The following is a 16,334-nucleotide window of genomic DNA, read 5'->3' as shown; positions in this document are numbered from 1 at the left end:
TATTGACAAAGTCTCTGATAGCCTGCCAGATAAACTCCAACTTTTGATTTCGCAAGTCTCGGATATAAATATTTGGTAACTAACTGACAGTTTTAAGCTTCCGTCAATACCATTTTAAAATTCTTGACGATTAACTAAACGGTCCCTTACAAGTCCAGAACAGATACTTCCACATTTTTTAAAGATATACATAAGTTTACCATATTGTAGGGGAGTGTTTAGCCCAGGTTTAAGCGTCAGTGATAAAATTTTACGACTCGGAGGGAAGGGAATCAGTCAAGCGGAGGATTGTGTCCATTATAAAGATTGGATGGCCGGTATTTTTAGCGTGAGGTATAGTTTGGTATACTGGGTTCTTTAGAAGTTTAAGGAAGATAGGGTGTATGGGTGGAAAGTAGGTCTATAAAAAGTGTACCTTTTTTACTGCTTGCAAGACTAATTATTTATAGGTAGGCCACAGCGGCTATCTTCTTCAGTGTGATCAGTGTTTAAATAAACCGGCCAAGTGCGAGTCGGACTCGCGCACCGAGGGTTCCGTACAAATCCTGTATAGATAAAAAGTGAGCAACCGCAACTTTCCACATAGATAAGTTTTGACTGCCATTGTGGGATCGATAGCAAAGATCAGACATAGTTATGGGAACTCCTTTACAATTTATAACGTAACATTGTGTTGGCGTTTTTTTTATTTTAGGTGATGAGAATTCAGTACTAATGGGATCTTTTATTTTTGAGGGATTAATCACTTAACGAGCCCCAGTTTCAGGTTTTTTTCGAAACTGCCGGACGACTTGTAACTGTCGAATTGTAACAACGACTGCTAGAGAGTAGGATTCGGGGCTGCTGGCTTTATGTTTCTAGAGCCTTGACAAAAGTGTAGTTCTGTCCCTTTCTTTGTTTTATAAAGTCGGCTTTATTTTATTTTGTAGCATTTTACAAACAAATCCAACTTCAAACATATAAAAAAGCAACAAGAAAACAAAAGCAAGAAAGAAATTAAAAAGATGTTAGGTGCATCGGTCTAGAAGTCGGTGTTTAGAGGATGCATCTATATTTATTTAACCACCGAGATCTAGACCGATGCATATAAACAGTTTTCTTGTTGTTTTTAGAAGTTGTTTTTTTTTGTAAAAAGTTTTTATTTTTAACTTTTGTGAAAAGTTCTCGTCAATACGAATAATATAAGCCCAAACACGACGTTATTAAATCATACCGTTGAGGAGTTCTCTCGACTTTCTCACGTCTCCATCATCAAGAAAGCTCTAAACCTTCACTGTTTGATAGTATCACCAGACATACATCTGAGAATCAAGTTTTAATCCTATGCATGCCTACAATTTCTGATAGTTGCCCTCGATTTCTCAGGATTTCCATCATCAGATCCTGACCTGATGACAATGGAAATAAACGGCGAGTATACTTTTTTACTACAAAGAAATGATTTCTCAAATCCGTCAAACTTGGTCGTTTAAATTCCCCATTGAAATGAGGAAAATATTTGATTTGATAATATTTCAATATTTTATATAACTTCAAATTTATCATTTTCGCAATTTTTCCTTTATCTGTATTATATAACGTTGCTTCTTGCCGAATTTCAAGATTCTGAGTTCACGGGAAGTACCTTGTAGGTTTTGATTCCCTAGCGTGTGACGGAAATTCGTCTAAGGTGTCGGTATAAGTACTGTATCTTTTGATCGCGTTAACTTAGAAGTTTGATTTTTTCACTGCCTAAAGGGACAATAGACCTAGGTATTTGGTATAAATTTCAATTTGATACCTTTATTCGTTCGTGAGAAATAAGGTAGTAAGTTTCATTTTATTAAAATATTTTTTTTTACATTATATAACTAAAAAAATGAGATTTTCGTAATTTTTCCTATATTTGCATTATATGACAATGCTTCATGCCAAATTTCAAGACTCTGAGTTTACGGGAAGTATCCTGTAGGTTTTGATTCCTTTGCGAGTGTCGAAAATTTGTTGAAAATATCGACATAATCGGCTGTATCTTTTGATTGGCTTGGCTTAGAAGTTTGATATTTTCACAGCTCAAAGGGACAATAAGCCTGAGTACTTCATGTGAATTTCAGCTTGATATGTCCACGCGTTCTTGAGATAAAGGGTCTTGACAGACAGACAGACAGACAGACGGACAACAAAGTGATCCTATAAGGGTTCCGTTTTTTTCCTTTTGAGGTACGGAACCCTAAAAAACGAATTATTATTTGTTTTATATTTGACTAGCCGTTTTCCCGCGGTTTTACCCGCGTCCCGTGGTAACTTCTGCCCGTACTGGGCTAAAATATAGCCTATGTTACTCGTGGATAATGTAGCTTTCGAATGGTGAAAGAATTTTTAAAAACGGTCCAGTAGTTTTTGAGCCTATTCATTACAACCAAACAAACAAACAAAGTTTTCCTCTTTATAATATTAGTATAGATGAATTGGTATGTAATGCAATAACTGGAAGTAAGACCTCCAAAAAACCCTGAAAATACGAGCAAAAATTATTATCGTTTAGTATAAATATAAAATACTCCCCAAAATAACATCCCCAAACCCACATGTGTACAAAATAAAAATAATTACCCCGTTCATCATATTTTTTTCCTTCATTCCCATTTAATATGACGGTCAGCGTAAACAAACGTGCTTCCGCAAACAATGGATTCACACACCCTTTCCTACCCGACTGCGCAGAGAAGGGTTATGTCTTTACACCAAAGGGTTGGCCGTTGATCCGTTGATCTGGCCTCCTTAGTTGATGGCGTGAAGATACCATAGACCTAGGGCTGCCATCCGTCCGGGTTTCCCCGGATTTGTCCTCGTTTTTGGCCGTCCGGGCGGGGTTTCAAGAAGTGTCCCGGGAAAACCCGGACACTTTTCATGTAAGGAAGCACCTCATTGAATGCACCCCATTTATGCTATGGTTTTTTTTCCAGTGGCGAAATAGTCGTCAATTTTTATGGGTAAGATTAGTTTGTTGGTAGTTTTATGGAATTTATTCTATGGTGTGGTTATGGTAAATATGAGGTGCAATTGAATATGGAAGAAAGAGTTGAATGAGTAGCTTTTACGGACGGCAGTTTTGTTTCGTTGTGTGTGACTTTTTTATTTCATGTATTCGTAAAGAAATAGAAGCTTTTAATTGACGCATTGAGGGGTAGGTATAATAATTTGGTAGTATGAACTTATGAAGATATATGTACCACTCGAGATTTATCTGTAATTCTAGGCATTCTATTTTTCTCCATCATTGGACCATGTTGTTAAATGAACCCCCTCATAAATTAATGAATCAAAAAATATCATGAAGTTTCACACACACATTATGTGTAGGTACACATACAGGTTTATTAGCGGTATTAGATGGACCTTCTTGATTTACATTTTGATATCCATACGCAGAGCTTCCGCGATTACTATCCAAACCAAACGGATCTGACTAGTGCAAGTTGAGGAATGGACTTTCTATAGGAGAAAAGTAAAGAAAGGTTATTATTGAAATATTTTATATTAACAAAGATTTTTCTTTACTTGTTATGTTAGTATTGCTAATTATTTTTAGATATTACATAGTTTTGTTATGTACCTAAATATATTTTGAGATTTGTCTTTTACTAAATTATGTAATTTTCAAAACTTAGATCTTTTTTTGCAATTCTTACTTATAATTTATTTTAAACGATACATTTCATATTACAATATCTAGAATTCACTTTACAAAGACACAAAAAAATCCTAGTATCAAACAAAATCCACTGCCATCTTAACCCTCAACTACCGCAGTCCGGTCGCAAGATATTTTACAGTGCAATTTTATTTATAGCAAAATTATACGGTGGTAGCCATGTCCGTGAGAATAGCAGGGACAAACCGGACAAACTTATTCTTATAGATTTTAGGACATTTGAATAATGCACCCGATAGTTTTCGAAAAAATAGGGAGATTCGCTATGATAGGGGACCGCGGACTTTTTTTTAGTTGCGATGTTACTGTGATTTTATTTCTACTGCTATCTGAATTTCTGTGAAATGTATTTCATAAATAAATATAGGTAGGTCTTTGATACTTGTAATATTTGATTATTGAAATATTTTTGTTAAAACATATATTTTATTATGATGCACTTGATTAAATACTGAAAGATATTTATTTCACAAACTTTAAGTATGTTACTAGCCGTTTACCCGCAGTTTCACCGAAGAGTTTAGCTTTTCAGCAGTCAAAGAATTTTTCGAACTAGTTCAATAATTTCGCAGGTTTTTGTGTACAAATGAAAAAAAAAATATTTCCCTTTAACCCATATAATTTAGAAATCGTTCCAATCAAAATAGTAATGACGGCATGACTAAAAATTAAAAAAAAAACTGAGCCGCTTTACAAAATTTTCTAGAAAAAAGTCCCAGACTGTTATACCTACCTATCTACATACCTACAAGATTCACTAAGAGGGTCCTCTCTGTAAATATTAATCTCGTAAATTTTATGTCAATAGTTTCCCTCCTACCCTCTTTGATGGATAGGGGTACGATATTGATGTAATATATAATAATATTTGCTATAAAAGGCCTCATTTTGGGGTTAATATATTCATCGCTGGACTTTAAGGATTTTTTTATGAAAATAATTTTAGATGAACGAGTGTGGTAAGTTTGCAATAAGTTTTTGTTACAAAAGATAGCGTTCTTGAAACCAAAGAAATCTGGCTAGATAGGTAGGTATTTCGTTATATGTATATTAATTTATACGAAACATAGGTAGGTAATTCATGGCCGTTATTGAAAAAAAAAATCCACGAATCTGGAAACAGTGGTTTACAAAACGTTATTCTATAGTATAGTATTTTTTTGTTGTAAATCAAAAGTAGAGTGACCACTAACAAGCTCTATTAAAAGAAGAACATCTCACGCCCTAAAAATTAAAAGATTTACTCTATGTGCATAAAAAAACGGGGCATCTGGCTACTTTTTCATGCAAATAAAATATCTTGTATAAAAAAATAATAAACCAAAAAACGGGTGTTTATGTAAAATGTATTATTATTTTAAATCAGTAACGGTTTTGTGCGAAATTTAATACAGCGGTACCTAGATGTTATTCCCTTAACCTTAAGTATACTCTTGCATTCCTATGTAAATAGTTGCTAATTCAATCTGTACAAAACAGTCAGACACATATACCTGCATGTGTTCCAAAATACATTTTAATTTAGCAAGCAGGCCAGGGAGCTTCTTTATAGTAACGGTTTATAAGTAGCTTAAATCTTTTAATCACCAAAATCTTAAAAGTAATCAAAAATATTGACACAAAGCCGCCCCAATTGATACATCTGACAACATAGGACGTTACTTTTTTATAAAAAAAGAAACGCCATAAATATTTAATCCATGAACGGACATACAAAAAGAAATAAAAAAAATGTTTTCACAGCCACTCGCATCGAATGGTTAACAAATTTGCGTATCTTTTGAAATCTTTTTTTGTAAAAAAATATATGGAGTGACCACTAACAAGCTCTTTTTAAAGGAGAGCATAACACGCCCTGAGAATTTCAAAATGTTTACCCTATTTTTAAGTTTTTTGTAAGATTCCTTGACCGTGGTATAAAAAACGCAAGCTGTGAAGATAGTCCGGTAATCGTGGATTATTATTATTGTATTTGCTACCGAGGTACGATCATGAAATTGTGGCAAAGATGGGTGCATTAAGTAACGAGATAAAGTAATTATATCTTAACTGAACCAAAATGCATCCGTTTTTATTGTTACCTATCTATATTACAAGGCATTTCAATCAGTACATATTGTAGATATGAAATAGAGCTGAAACTATACAGTTAAAAACATTTGAAATAACATTTTTATTGGAAAGATAAGAAAATAATAAATAATTTAGCCCCTTATTTCAAGAACTTCTGGAAAAGGAATAGATATTTCGTAGTTACATTGGAACGTTTTCCAGAATTAAAATAAACATCGATACAAATGTCCGCCAAAAATTCCAATTTTAAAAGATAACGATCTTAGTTCCAAATTCGAAAGCAAAACACGTCGGCACAACAAAGGCTGCACAGACGACCGCACAAAAGTGCACGCCATTCATTGTCCGATCTCCTTGCGTAAACTTGGCACAAAATATAATTGCCTGGCCCCCTCGTCCATTCACGCATCGGGCTAAAAAAAAAATAAGATGACATTTCGTATTCAAAACATATGTCATTTTCTGTATCGATATGTCCATTGTGCTTGGACAATCCTTATTAGCGAAACCGTGCAGTCGTGGACATTCCCATGACGACTAAATTGTATATTTCGGAATTATTTTTACGATCGCGACATAACTTATTGTCGTATTCGGAAGTTATTCGGATTAGTTCCGAGTATGCATCGATGCATGTTCATTATTCATAAAATAAAATATATTTTTGTACGAAAAGAAGTGTGAATTTGAGAATCTGCGTATGTTGACCTATTTTAGTGATGTCCAAGTAATGTTCTATTGTTGTTTCAGACAGATGGAGGAATTTTAGAGTTGATTTGACATGGATGGTTAAGACGCTGGGAATTTGTCTTGGAGATTGTCACCAGAACAGTATCTGGAGACTTTGAGACCACTTTTAGTGAGTATCTTATGAAATAGGTAACTTAAAATGATATGTTTTCTTACAGTAAAATTGACCTATTTATTCTTCAGGTCTTATAGGGAACCACGTCATTTAAAGTCACAAGAAAATAAATTAAAACTATTATAAGTAAAAAAAAAAAAAAAGTTGAGGGCATTTCTAAGCAAGTCACATATGTATTTAATTTTTGTCGGGATATACAGTTAAAACAGTTAAAATAATAAAAACTCCACTAACAATAGAAACCATTCATTTGTAATATTGCAATCATCACAAACCCTGTCAAAAACCGCGTGTGGGTACAAGCGACCCCATCAGTTAATAATCCTCATCGATATGGTTCTGATTACGTCCACAACAAAAGTCTAGATGTACCAGATAACCCTGTACTGGGGTACATTACACCCCCCGGGTGGTACAGGGTTGAACGTACTACTGTTTTGTAAAAAGTATGAATATTTATTTACAGATATTAAATTACCCATAGTGTTGAAGTGTACCTACTGAAACGTTTATTTTAAAAGAATAAAAGACTTTTAAAATCGATTTAGTTTCAAGTATATTTAGCGACAGAATTCCTCTCAGGAATAAGAAAAATATGAAAACTGATTACATAAAGAACAAAATTGCAGCTTTGAATGGCCAAGAGTTTATTAAAATCGGTAGATAAAAAAATATATTCCTGTCAGCTTTTGGAATTACCGAATATTACTGTGACAACCCTATTTTCATAAAAGGTGACTACATTGGAAGCCCACGCAATGAGTGACATAATAACTAAACTACAGATCACAGATAAGCTATTAATTTGGCTCAAGTATCCTTTTCCATATCGAAATTATGCCCCTAGCCCCCAACCCATATATACAACCCCAACCATTTGCATACACCCTTAACACAACTGTATAAGGTTCAATTTCCTTTGCATTTTGTTTTTGGGAATGAAAATATTAATTTTGTTTTATAATAACCAAGAAATTGATACGAAGCTCTTTTATGTGGCAAAACAAAAGGCTATATTGTTTTCCCAACGTTTGAACCGCGAATATGTTACCCTTGATTGGGGCGAGATTATTTTATATGGCAACCCTTGGTGATTGATTAACTGGGAGATCTGTGAGGACTGTATTAATGAAAAATACAAGGACTTTAGTAATTATGTGCATTATATTGTAGATCAAAAGATCGATCATGTGACTTGCGGACATAATATACTCGTATATCCATGTTACCCCAACGATTAGACAGGAAATTCCAATTCTATAATCCTTAAAAGAATATAGACACCCACTGGTGATATCTAGCAATGTCTACTCTGTAGATATCATTTAGGCCAAAACGTAACTATAGTTATCGGCACGGATATTGAGCCCTGACCTTCACCTGCGCAGAAGCGATTTACTGCCTTATTGCCTTATGCGTACGGTGCGCAAAGCGATCCCCACTCTTCCGCCGAGAGCTCAATATCCGTGCCGGTAACTATAAGCATCTTGTAGGTACTGAAAGAATTGATAGATCAGTACCTATAGTTTTTCTTCTTTTTTCAGGTTCACTAACATTCGTCATTGAGAAGTTACATTTTATCAACTATAGTAGGTGTAGGTAATAATTACTGTTACAAATAGAATAGCAACTAATTAATGTGAAGGTTATTAAGCATGTTATGTACAAAGGGTCATCAGATTATATCTAGTTCAGTTATAAACACGCGTTTATTATGTCTAAATAGTGTGCAAAGGTCTTATTTTATGTGCTGATAGAACGAGGTTGCTCATTATGTCGTGTCGCAAGTGTGTGCTAAGTTTTAAGGGCTTGTGAATGTACCTAATGTACCTAATTATTATGAAATATAATTACGTATGTAGATACTTTCGCTCATTGAATAGAGGTGCAACAGAAACATAGAATGAGGCTGTTGGTAGAGAATGCCTAAGTATTTTAGTATAGCGTTAATCCCGCCTTTGTACATTTTGTGACTACTAAACCTACTAATAAACAGTTTTGAACCATTCACTTTCTTATATGATTCCATACACTTCTTCAGTAGATCTTTCAGATTTTCTAGAGCTTCTGTTTTATCTAAAACGTCTCAAGAAAGTCTTCAGGGATGACTAGAACTGTTGCTTAGCCCATTTAGTTTCATACACATTATGTCAGGTTCCAATTAATAGAATAGGCACAATCCGCAATCGAGATTTATTTAGGAGTATACTTGCCAATGTTTTTCATACATAAATCTCTCAAACTCCCAAAGTCAAACCCAGAAAGTGACAGTAAAAAAACCCTCACGCTGCCGAGGCGGGGTCACATTGACAAATTTACGACAGTTTTTGCTAATTTTAGCTCTTTTTTTCCCAAACTTTTATAGTTCCCGTAAGTGGCAAACGGTTCTGTGGCGTATTTTTTTTGTTTTTCAAGATTATCAACCTGTCTTAAGGTGTTAAGTCAATCTTATCGGAACGGTTCGGACTTGACAGGTTTTTTGATAGATAACCGAACTTTTTCTTTGAGTGTTAGAAAAATAGATTGGTTTGGTTTATTTTTGAAATATTTTTTTTTTTTGTTTTGAAGTTCAGACAAATATTTTAAGTTATCTATGTAGCTTTATTAATAGAAGAAACCAAAATATGTAACGTACTTTTATTCCTATCGATTACAAAAACTGACACACATTTTTAAGTTTTTTTAAGAATTAAACTACTTTCGTTTTTCGCAACACATTTTTTTATATTTATTTACTTATTTATAATAAATATCTTATCTATTTAAGTTCTTTTTAATTTAAGTCAAATATTTACTTTGTTAAATCGTCTTTTATCTAATTCTGATTTATGTGCCCATAAACATATTTTGCTGTTCCGTTAGTTAATTAGTGACCTCATGTGGTAGAACTTAGGGTCATATGAAAGTCATAAAGTTGTCAAACGAAATATGAATACAACGACTACTGTTGGGTTTCCATAAGTTATGTTTATCTGAACATTTCTTGCTAATTAATATTAATAAAAAAGATTATAAAAAATAAATACATTTATACATCCACGCAATATACACATGTTATATAAAGACATAATTTGAGAGAAGAATATATACCTAAAACATTTTTATTTTACTGAAAAATTATGAAAAATATGTGTTTTCATTTAATTGAAAACAAACCGTATCTGTTACAATCTTAACAAAAACACACAAAAGGGGTAAAAAATACCACTAATTAATATACAAAATAAACCAGTCGACTCGTGCCTTTGCGCAGCATCCAACCCTACCGCAGTTAACCCGAGAACGCGTGCAGGGATCAATACGACCCACCTCCGAGATACCTCAACCCCTATTGTACCCGTTTATCTCAGGCACAATCCCTTTTTATCCCTTTCAGGGCTAAAGGGTACAAGAATCGTGCGCAAGGATTCTGTGCTCGCGTGCGTATTGTTAAGATCTAAACGAGATGGTAACCCTTACTTTTTGGTGCATTTAGGTACCCCTTTTTAGGTGGCTGCTAGTTTTTGTTATTTTATTGAGTTAATTTTGAGTCATTTTACATAATTTTTCATGGTATTAGGAATAATAATAGTAACTCAATTCTATGCCACAAAATGGTGGATCTTGCCGTTGACGTCTCAATAAAATTCCAGTTCGTAAAGAAGTTTCCAAATCAAGTTTGTTGGATCCGCGATTCTCAGCACATATTAGGAACACGTGAACTCACCCCGTGGGACCACACAGGCGCTCTGAATAAACCTTCTACAATCAGCGATATCCAAAACCAGATTTCTTTCTTCATCAATATTCACAATATTAGAAGAAGCCCCTTTTTTACTTATCTTTTTTTCTGTAAGGGTGTCGTAACGTCTTTTTTCTTTGGACGAAAAATACGATGGTGACCCATGACCTAAGGGCCCTTTGGTTCGAATCTAGTTTGTATGAAAAAAGCGTGTCTGCCTGTTTTGTTTGGCTTCACAATGAAGTGAATACACGTCAGAGACTGTATGTGGTCGGGGCAGTTTCTACTATGTGACCAACTGACGTTCTGCTCTATGTAGTACAACTTATGTGAACTAGGCTTAGGTATAAAAATGAGTTTACACGCTGTGAATTTTTTGTTCGTCCGTTTCAGATTTTTTTGTACTTAGGTACAGTTTGCCGTTGGGTGTGGTGGCCTATGTTTATGTTTGTAGAATTTTCTTACTAAGTGAAATGTTAAGATTTAAGATTTAAAGAGTAAAGGTTGCTTAATATAATGACAATCTTACTAAACATAATAATGACAGATAAGACATGCTAATCATGATCACAGTCCAAGATGTCTTCATCATTAATAACTTCAAGTTATCTAAAATCTATTAATAATATTTCTAATCGCAATATACTCGTGCCAATCGCCTCTTTGTATCACGTGTTGCAAACATAAAAAAATTAACAACATTTTTGTTAAAAACTTTTTTTAACAAAAATTCCCCCACGGCACAATAGAGTTTGCGCTCCCGTTAAGTAACCCAATTTTTACACCAAAAATAATAAGAAAAAAAAACTTAAAAAGGTAACGGTCTTCCGTGTTTCTTTTTTTTTGTTAAAAAAGGTCCGAGTATGTAAGAATTAATTTATGTAACGCCTCAATGCTTATACAGAAAGTGGGTATTGAGAGCGAAAATTAGGCCACATTCATACTTTTTTCTTGTTTTTTTTTTCTTTTTTACGTTTTTGTTAATGTTTTGTGACAATATTGACAGATCAGGCCCCGTCTTTGACGTTCGTTCGAGGATTTGTAAATAATCTCATTGAAAATTAATACCGTTTTTGAGAAGTTTCTTAAGAGACTGATTGGCATCATTGTTGAATATTTTTTGTTGGTGTCTCAAGTTTTCAGTGGCTATGAATTTTGATGAGATTGGTTTTTTGACAGTATCGTTTCTTTAGTAGGTATGTAGGACAAATATTTTTTTCTAGTAAATTATTATTCATTGTAGATATTTTATGGAAACCGTCACAATTTTTGGTGCGTGCAATTTATTCAGAGTTATAGAAATGGTTTTTACTGGATAAAATATTACAGACAGAAATATTTTTTACTAGATAAACGATATTACCATTTGACAAAAAACAAAATGGTAGTGTATTTAAAGAAACTTCTAGAGTATTTTATGTATGTACCTACCGATGTACAATTTTTTATCACATCTTAACCCCACCCTAATCTTTTAACTCAAAAAAAACGAGTTCTCAACAGTAAAAAAGTCGCAGCATCCGTAACCGTTTAAGGGTTAATAATGGTAATGACAACCATAACCCTTATCCACGTGCCGAGATGAGGGTTAAGTTAAAAACGTGAAGATGACTGAAAGGGTGGCTTTACTTAATTGTTACTTTAACTTATCTTTACGAGGTTTTTTGAAGGTAAGTTAGGGTTAATAAAGATCTTGTTTTTTTCGCTTTTGTTGAGATGAAGCTGTATTTGGAGGTTACAATGTTAACAAGTTTATTGAAGAATTGATAAATTAGATATGTTGCTTTGTGTTTATGTTACAGAAGCGTAATTTACATATTCAAAAGTTTTATTATATTAATCTCTAGCTATACTTTATTTTAGACAACAGTTCTACTAGAAACTGTAATTCGTTCATCCGGATAAAATCTAAAAAGGATCAGTGCCTGCTCAAATAAATATACAAAGTAAATCCTACTTAACTCTGTAATATTAAGATACATATATAGACAGCAAGAAACACATCATTTCATACTCAAAACCATTTTTCAAGAAGACCTACTTACTTCTCATCTAAGTTACGGAGATGCAATCACAGTACCTATAAGTAGGTGGATAGAAGCGGTCAAGTAAATCTGCATTGATTAATCCTGTCTCCTGGGAAATATGATGTTGTCAAGGGTGATCTGTAGTCTCCACCACACGGGATAATATCTACCCTCTTTACGATAAAAGAGAAAAAACTATACATATATACGTATACCATCTTCAAGTTGTTGTGAATAACTGAAACATTTAAAAATCATTTTGCTTTCTTTTCTTAGTTTTTCTTACTACTACTGCTATTACTAATACCTACTAGGTACTTATTCAATTCATCAGGTTCAATCCGAAAATTGAAGATACTTCCATTATGCAGCATAAAAAACTGTCCACCACCTTAAAATATTTCGACTAAATCACAAACCTCCAAGATGCCAATCATTAGTACATCTCCAACGCAATTTCAATAAGGAGGTTCCCTTCAAATCCAATAACAGGCACCTCTATGCACCCGAGTGCCTCTCTTTGCGTTCATCGCGAATCAACAGCCCCCGGTTAATCGGCCAGATTAAGTGGTATTAACGCTCCCACACAATCCTATCACTTGCCAACAAATCTCATTGCTACTGCACTTTAATCCTATACCACAGGCCGGCACTAGGAAACTTGCATAATTTTTGTTGGGGCATCCATTGCGTAGTAAAAACTGAGCACGTAGAATTTTGATGAACAAATGCGGCAATGGATGCGGGGTACAGCAATGTAGTTGATGGTGTGGTCGTTTCCCCCAAAAGCTCTCGCTCGCTAGTCAATTAAGTGATCAGCCAGGGGTTCTGCACAATTGGTCGCCTCCGCACAAAGCAGCGGTGGCGCCGCGCTACGATATTGTGAACAACTCGCAACGGTTTTATTAGACGGATTGTGAGGGATGACGCTTTTTTGAGGATTATAACCGAAGCATATTTGAGGTATTAATATTGAGGGTATTATGAAGCTAATAATGCACTAACTGAATAGATTCTAATATGCGGATGCACATTTTGTAATTGTTGTGTTTATGATATACAGATTAGTCTAACTTTATTGATAAAGGGTGTCACTAAATTAGTTTCAACTGAACAACCCATAAACATCTTCATACAAAAGATATTAAACTTTTAGATGCACGAAATTCTCACAAAAAAGACCCAAAGTTTAACTCGACCTATTTTTCAGAAACTTCAGAACTGAAACGAGAAAAAACGATGCCGGATCTATTTTTATCGCAATTTTTTTCGCATTGCAGACACAGCGAGTCGTCGGCCCCGGGCGTCCGTGCGTAAAATCGGATCATGAACGGACTACTCGAGCGCGACCAATAGTTGAGAGCCTCTGACCGAAGCCATGGATTTTAGAATTATTTTTTCCGGGAAACTTTTACAGTTTTTAACGCTTTGAATAAAAGCTTCGATATGGATTTTTATGAATGGTTCTATGTATAGGTTTTTAGGAATTCTTTTTTTGTACCTCTAGTTACATTTTGCCAATTATTTGCAGCGCTATGTATATATAACTTTATTCGATACCTATTTAAATACTGATGCTTTAACGGCAAGTATTATGTACCAAATAATATTCCATTTCATATGTTTGCTATTCAACTTTCCAGCTTCTGAATATAAACTGTTACCAAGTTCTTCAAGGCAGTTAAAGTATATTTGTTATATCGAAGCAACCATATGACATTTCCCTGTAACTACGACAATTTTTATATGCGAAATTACTATACCATGAAGCTGAGAGAGTCGTCATACATTTTCCATACAAATAATTATAAAATAAAACGTCATATGTATAAAACAAGACAGGGAAGAACATACATACTTTAAGATAAGCGAGCATGAAGCTGCCACGTGAGGTCATATGATAACCTCTCACTATGTCTTATCATTGAAGAAAAATAACTGACTTCCAATGCTAAAGGAATGCTGTAATGTTCTATATTGGTATCGATTTTAACTTAATTTTATACAAGCCTACCCGTGGTTTTAACAGCGTCCTGAGGGAAATAGTTTCAAAGAAGCCTGTCTTATTTCTGAGGCTCTAGCTACATTATTCCAGTACAAAAAATTCATTTAAATCAGTTGTATAGCTTTGGCTGACAGACAGACAAAATTACTTTACCTTACAGTATTAGAAGATATTGAGATTTATTGTCAAAACCTAAGTTTATACAAAAAATCTGGGTTTTTCAGTGACGCATTCGAAGAAAAGACACTGTCATACATTTCATTTAATATCCTGCACCAGACTAAAGAGAAAACACTAAATCTAAATTAAAACACACCCAAAATGCATACGACATTCACATTAACGGATGGCACACCAAAAAACCCAGTCTAAAAGGCGATAAATACATCATTTTTACAAACAAGACCCGACAAGACACATTGGCAGACGTTCTTAATTTAACTACGAGCATACAAACAAAGGAGCAAGCTGACAAACAAACAGACACGACTACAAACGCGTGATTTAACGTTGACATACTCGATTCTTGTTCATCGTTTTAACGTATCGATCTTGGTGTAAATTGTAATGGAGACTGATTGATTTATTTCGAAGCTTTAGCCGAATATTTTGAATTGTTTTCGGTGTATTTAGAGATGGTGGTAGTGACGTCATTCCTTGGCTACTTATATGGTGAAATGTTCTTAGTTTAAAGAATACTTGATGTATTCTAGGTATATAAATGAGTTATATTACAACCGTTTACGGAGTTAACTAATTCCTGCATCTGAAAAAAGCAGCCAAGCATGATTTAATTTAAATCAGTTAAGTAGTTGTGACGTGAAAGTCGGACGACAGATAGTTTTTTTTTTTTAGTAAGGATTGATTTTAGAGGAACTAAAAAACAAGTTCAGTACCAATCAGCAACTTTAAGAAGCACAGACCAAGCTTGTCATAAAACTCATCCTCATTTGAAAATACTTTTTACAGAAGAGGCTTCACCGTTCAGAGCATAATAAATAACAAAGTCTATTACTAAAACCCCACTCTTCTAAAGATCTCCGATATAATAGATGCAATAATCAATCCTTTCAAATATCATCTTTGCTACCATTACAAACGCAACCCGTTGAATGGCGGCACTCCGAAACGCGACGATTGATACATGAGACATTACAAGCCGCGTCTTTTCACTTTTATTTCACAATTTATGCGTGTAACAAAACGTAAAGTACTTTTGAAGTAATGTGACTGTCTCAGGTTTCTTTTTTAGTGACGGTAAGTGAAATTTTTAGTGTCGTTCCGAAGGACCGCTGCGGTTTGATGCGGTATTTTTTTTTTGGTCCTTTGCGTGGTCTGAGGACTTAAAGTTACTGGTGATAGGCGTTCCTTAGGATAGTTAAGTTTTCTAAAGATGTATGAATATATGTAGGCAGTAGGTCTGTGATTAATAGTGTATAGTAGTAAGTCTATTTTATGTTGTATGATTTTCTGAATCATGTAAAAACTCAGCTTGAAATAGAATACTTACCTACATAGAATATAAACATTTATTTGTCGCGTTGATAGTCATCTAATTAATGGTAAAAAGTTTATGTGAAAAAAGGAATTAATATCAATAAGTACAATTTGAATATTATATTATTTCTCCCATTAATCCCGAACCCGTTACAAAAATCACTTCGCAATATCAAAAAAATAAAACTTTAGCTGCATTTAATTTAGCATCCACAAAATTACCTCATTACGAATCCTACTTCAAAAAACACTAAACACCACTTTCACCCAGACAGCACCAAAACACGAAAAAAAACCCACACAAAACAACACAAAAAAAAAGGTACCGCAAAGTACGAAAGAAGAGGGTAGTGGGGAGGACATCTCTGGCTCGGGGTACCTGCACCCAATTACTCCGTCACCCAGAGAGAGGGGGGGTGGGGGGTGACATACAGACTGCCACGATCGATGAT

General features: G+C 34.3%; 1 long non-coding RNA gene across 1 annotated transcript in view; it reads left to right on the top strand.

The window, feature by feature from the left end:
* Nucleotides 1–14,010, top strand: part of LOC135118032 (uncharacterized) — a 38,221-nt gene extending 24,211 nt beyond the window's left edge. The window contains exons 2-3 of the long non-coding RNA XR_010277321.1: nt 6,518–6,626; nt 13,661–14,010. This is a non-coding gene — a long non-coding RNA (uncharacterized LOC135118032). The remainder of the gene's footprint in view (nt 1–6,517; nt 6,627–13,660) is intronic.
* The last annotated feature ends 2,324 nt before the right edge of the window (nt 14,011–16,334 follow it).

The sequence above is a fragment of the Helicoverpa armigera genome, chromosome 17, assembly GCF_030705265.1.
Source record: "Helicoverpa armigera isolate CAAS_96S chromosome 17, ASM3070526v1, whole genome shotgun sequence".
In the NCBI taxonomy this organism is placed as follows: Eukaryota; Metazoa; Arthropoda; class Insecta; order Lepidoptera; family Noctuidae; genus Helicoverpa; species Helicoverpa armigera.
The sequence above is the reverse complement of the archived record's forward strand: the minus strand, read 5'-3'. Positions and strand labels throughout refer to the sequence as shown.